Raw genomic sequence first — 6000 nt, forward strand, 5'->3', positions numbered from 1 at the left:
GCTTCTGTAGCCTTGGCCCTCCCCAGCCCCACCCACATCTCCATGCTTGTCTTCAGTATCATCAACATGAGCACAGAATGCAACCCTGCTCACTGCCAGCCAGACCCTACGGAGCCCATCCAGGCCAGCCTGGAGCCGGAGCCGCCCATGGCCCCCTGATAGGCTTGGGAGAGCATATGTTGCCATTAGTCCATCTCTCCATGAGGAAATACTAAACGGAGAACAAAGCTGACATTCAGGCTCACTGGAGCAGAAATTGCCAAATCTTGAAAGGATCCTGCCGCTCCCCACAGGATGCCACAGTCATCTCAAAGGGTGTGTGAAAGTCTAAAAACCCAGTTCAATGTCATCCACTTAAATTTCAAAAACAGAAACTAAAATACCCCAATAACTCATGGCTTTATCATAGCATGTCCTGGGCTGAGTGAGAGTTGTACTTTGCAATCATAGGGTGATCAAAATACTGCACCTGGGGAATTCCCTGGCGGTCCACTGGTTCGGACTTGGTGCTTTCACTGCCATGGCCCGGGTTCAATCCCTGGTGGGGAAATTAAGATCCCGCAAGCCACACGGCATGGCCAAAAAAAAAAAAGAGGTTTCTAGCTTATATGGGCTCCTTGGTGAGGCCTGTAATCAATCAATCTTATTGAGCTCTGGGTGGCTACCAAGGCTGTACTGTATCTCAATCAACATCAGGATGCTGGTGTCTGAAAGGCCTGGGTCCATGTCCCAGCTTTGTCATTCCCAGCTGTCCTCCTAATACTGGAGCGAGTGATGTTAACTCCGGGCTTTCCACCCGCAGGGCACTGTCCCAGTCCTTCCTGTGGATCATCTCATTTAATCCTCACCATAACCTGGGGCAGTAGGTATGTGTGAAACACCTGGAACAGGGAGCTCTGCAGAGAAACGCTCAAAAATGTCGTGATGGGTATTATTTCTATCACATCACTCCCACTTGAACAGGAAAATAAGGCTCAAGAGACATGGAGGTATGTGACCAAGGTGACACAGCCAGAAAAGGATTTGAATCTAGATGACTGTGATGGGAAGGTATTTTCCCCGGGGACCACAGGTGACAGGTGTCACAGCCACGAGACACCCATGCTCACCACCTGCTTTCCCTCAGCCCTGAACAATCTGGGCTTCTGGTTGTCCTGAAGTTTTGGCAGTGCCTGCAGCAAGAGGGGGAGGGAGCTGAGGCCAGGAGGGGGTAGCTGGAGCTTGCCAGGGACCTCTCCTGCCACCCTCTGGGCTTCTTTCCTGCAGGACCTCTGCCCCATAAAATCTCATTGGGCCGCAGTTACCTTCCCTGGGCTGTCCTTGACTGGGAGAGCCCATCCACTGTGCCCCCTCCCCAGATCTGCTTGTTGTCCCCTGCATTCCAATAAGAAATGAATGCTGGCCTCCTGCCTGGAAGAGGTAGGGAGCTTGCCCAGCCTTTAAGGGGTAAGAGAGAGCCAGGGAAAGAGCTGGAACAGGAGAAAGGGAGTGTAAAAGAGAGAGAGAGCGCTCGAAGATCAGGAAGTAGCTAAGCTGTTGAGTAGGTGTCAGATTGGAGAGCAAAGGGCCATTGGAGGCTCCACAGTCCATTCATAACCTGACGCTATGGGCTAAGGAAATGCAGGTTTTTATACACACACACACACACAGGTTCACAAAAATAAATTCAAACCACAAAATCACAGCTGGTCACTGAGGCCTTCTGCAGCCGTGCTCACCCCCTTCCCCTGTCAGAAAATGAGAAGTCACCCAGGTGTTTTCTCAGATAGAGACAAGGCTGGTTGGGACATTCATCTCTTGCAAATCAGAGCTTTGCCAGGGGCCTTCCCTGGTGGCGCAGTGGTTGGGAGTCTGCCTGCCAATGCAGGGGACATGGGTTCGAGCCCTTGTCTGGGAGGATCCCACATGCCGCGGAGCAACTAGGCCCGTGAGCCACAACTACTGAGCCTGCGCGTCTGGAGCTTGTGCTCTGCAACAAGAGAGTCCGCGATAGTGAGAGGCCTGTGCACCGCGATGAAGAGTGACCCCCGCTTGCCACACCTGGAGAAAGCCCTCGCACAGAAACGAAGACCCAACACAGCCAAAAATAAATAAATTAATTAATTTTTAACAATTAAAACAAAAACAAAAAACTACTCTCTCTAAAAAAAAACAACAACACAGAAAAAAAGCTTTGCCAGGGAGGTCAGTCTGTATGTTCTGTTTGAAAGCTGCAGATGAAGGGTGCTGATCCCACCTCTGATCGGCCTGGTTTCGTTTGTTTGTTTTATTCTGTCTGTACCTCACTTCTCTCACCTGTAAAATGGAGGTAATAACAGCATTGACTGTAAAGACCACATGGGTTAATATGTGTGAAGTAGTAAACTGTGCCCGGTACCACACACTCCTTCTGTGAATGTCCGCGTTGCTGTCTGTCTCTTTGCTTGTTTTTGTTGCTTTCTTGATGATGTGGGAGGACAGCACCATCTCAACCCGATCACAGCCATCCTGGGAGAGCTTTGATTTGCATCGTCTCAGTCCCAACCCAGAGCAAACTTGACCTCAGAACACTCGCATATCATCTTGCTTGTTGCCCAGGGACCTTTCTGGGTGTGGGTGTCAGAGGCAGGCTGAGCTCCCCTGATCGCTGCTAGAGGGATTCTGAGAATCCAGCTGGTCTCTGTGGGGTGGCACCTGCAGGACAACTCCATAAATTCGACTTCCAGGCATCCAGGCAAATCAACCTCCACTACTTCTTTTTTTGAGATTAACAATGAACCATTATGAATGAGGTGAACCAAACTAGCTAATATTTATTGAGGCTTGTTAGGTACCAGCTGCTATGCCATGCACTGTTTTATTTAATTCTTAGCCCAACCCATTTTACAGAGGCGGGCTCAGAAAAGTCAAGTAACTTGCCCAGTTACAAATCTTGTAAGTGATAGGTCCAAGATTCGAACCCTAGCTGTTGGACTCCAGCATATTGTCATTTTTGTAAACTTTTGTTTTCAAAACATAATCTACATCTCGAAAAGAGCACAACTGATAAGTGTACGCTTGAAGAATTTTCACAAAGTGTATGCACCCACCCTAACCAGAACCCAGAACAAGAAGCAGAACATCACCACCCGCCCCCACCCCTCCGAGAAGACTCCCTGTGCTCACTTCTGGTTACCCCCTCCCGCTTGTCTCACTTCCAATCATAGATTAGTTCTGCTTGTTTTTGAACTTCATGGAAATGGAATCTTACAGATTCCATTCGCTGCCTGGTTTCTTTCACTCAACTATGTGAGGTTCGACCATGTTGTCTGATGTAGCTGTGGTTCATTCATTCTCACTGCTGCATTGCTTTACACTCTGTTATCTATTCCTGCAGAACAAATTATGGCAAACTTAACGGATCCAAAAAACACACACTTATGTCACAGTTTGTGTGGGTCAGGAATCCGGGCACTGCTTAGCTGGGTTCTCTGCTCATGGTCTCTCCCAGGCTGCAATGAGGGAGGTGGCCAGGGCTGGGGTCTCATCTGAGGCTCAGCTGGGGAAGGATCCTCTTTCCAGTTCATGTGGTGGTTGGCAGGATACAGTTTCCTGAGGGTTGTTAGTTAGTCTGAGGGCCTCACCTCCTTGCTGGCTGTTAGCCAGAGATCCTGCACTGTTTCTTGCCATGTGGGCCTCTCCATAAGGTGGCTTGCTTCATCAAAGCCAGTGAGAGTCCATAGAGAGAGTCTCCAGGCAAGATGGAAGTTACAAACTTCTGTAACATAATCACAGAAATGACATGCCCATCACCTTTGCAGCATCTACTGATTAGAAATAAGGTACAGTTCTGCCTACTCTCAAGGGGAGGGGACACAGAGGTGTGAACACCAGGGATAATTGGGGGCCGTTGTGTATGCCTTTTGGTATGCACATGTGCACATATCTCTTGGGTATATATCTAGGAGTAGAATTTCTGGGTCCCACATACGTCCCGCTTTACGAGATTCTGCCAAACATTTTTCCAAAGTGCAGGTACCCTCTACACTCCCTCAGCAGGCTATGAGCTTCCCAGTTAGAGCACATGCTTTCAATACACTCCTCCCCTCTCTCCTTACAGAAGGGGTGTTTGAGCTGGGGCTCTTTGGGACGACAGGTCCTAATTCTAGCCCCATGTCAGAATCACTGAATTCCCGGGCCGCTTCGCCAGACATTCTGATCATTTGAGGGCTCAGATACAAACTGGAAGGTCCACTCCATGAGGCGAGGATCCCTGTATCCTTGGTGCCCGGAGCAGTACCCGGCAGCAGTACCTGGCAGGTACCAGGGAGCTGGCACTCAATAAATGTTTTTTTGATTAAGTGAATGAGTTTAGGAAATATTGTTCAAGAGATGGGCCCCAGGGCGGGTATAAGCTGCTTAAACGGGAAGGAAACTTTGTTGTGTCTGAGGCTGTGTGCATTTTTCTGGGAAGAGGGCTCAGAACCTCAACCAGGTATGTCCCCAACAAAGGTTAAAGGCCGCTGTGATTGGCTACTGTCCGGCTTAGGTATTTTATCACATGAAGAAAAAACTGGTCCCACGGTAGGAGGCATGGGAACTGTGGACAAGGTCCCATGGTCCTTAGAAGTAAAAAGCGAGACAGTACTTGCCTGGGGTGGCTCATAAACTGAGACCTTGCTTGTTTTGACCTTTGACCCATGGTAGCTCTTTTGCTACATCTAGCAACTGCCTGGCCTCCTGGGACCTTCCCTGTGTCTGTCTGTTGAACAGAAAATTCCAGAAGGCCTCGGTGCCCTGAGTTTCCATCAGGGGCAAGCCAACATGAGCCCTAGCTTTTGAAAAACCCCTTTCAATCCATAGAAAGCCTCCCAGTTTATCTGGTTTGAGATGACCTCATCCTTTGTCACCTTCTCTCTTGTTTTCTGGAGGTTTCTCAGCGTCTTGCTGCTCTCTGCATTCTTTTCTCATGTGAACAGTGCACCTATTTGGGGCATTTTGTCGTTGTTGTTTTGGGTCATTCCCGTCACACATTTTTTGTATTCCTTTACAGGCAGATCAATCTCATCCCTCTCTAGACATTTCTTCTCAGGTTTCCTCTGAATCATTTCGTTTGTTCTAAATATGTCCAGTGTTTCCTCCTTCCTCACTGCACTCCACATAGACCCTCTCTTTTCCCCGGAACAACTGTTCTTTTCTTTCGAATCCCTGACCCAAATCCTCATCTTTCACCATGTTTTCTGACTTCTCCTAAGAACTGATTGTTTTTTGAAACTTAAGCCTTAAATATCATCCCTTCTAATCTGCGTCTGAATTTGGATCACGGTCAAGAAGCAGGGGAGACAGGAACGTGGCTGCGTAATTAGGATCCTCAGCAGAAGGGCTGAGTGTTCATCGGGGGGGTCACAGGGGCCTGGGGATGGAGGGAGAGGTATCTTCTTCTGCCTCGGGTAGGGCTTAGGGTGGGGTTGTCAGGAAAGCGCTAAGAAAAAAGGACCCATTTGACTTGAGTTCTGAAGGATGAGTAGGATTTCCGGAGGCAGAGCAGGGAGAGAAGAGGATGGTCCAGGGCAGGAGCAGTGGGAATGGAGGCTAGAAGATGAGTCATCAGAGAAGCTAGGGACAGGAGTACAGAAGGAGAGGGGTGGCCAGGTGCTGAGACCACAGACTGAAGGTCCATGGTCAGCCCTCAGATATGTTTGTCTAGCTTTCCCAGCGTGTTAAAAGACTTTTAATTAGTTGCTGAATGGAGAGGCCTCTTTCTGTGGAGTGACAGAGAAACCTATTCAAATTGTCTTTAGCACGAATGCAAATTCACTGGTTACCAAAAATGAAAAGTCTAGAGGGAACCTCTGGGTTCAGGCTCAGATGATTTCATGAGGCCTTGGCCTCTCTCCAGCTCTCACGGTATCTTTGAACAGAATCTCTGTATAATGGTCACAAAAAGGCGGCCGAAGCTCCAGCCCTTACATCTTCTCAGCTTTGAATTCCATAGGGAAGGATAAGAGTCTTTTTCCTAAGCTTTCCCCAATGGCCTCACTG

Source organism: Mesoplodon mirus, assembly GCF_964341445.2.
Source record: "Mesoplodon mirus genome assembly, contig: HAP1_SCAFFOLD_880, whole genome shotgun sequence".
Classification (NCBI taxonomy): domain Eukaryota; kingdom Metazoa; phylum Chordata; class Mammalia; order Artiodactyla; family Ziphiidae; genus Mesoplodon; species Mesoplodon mirus.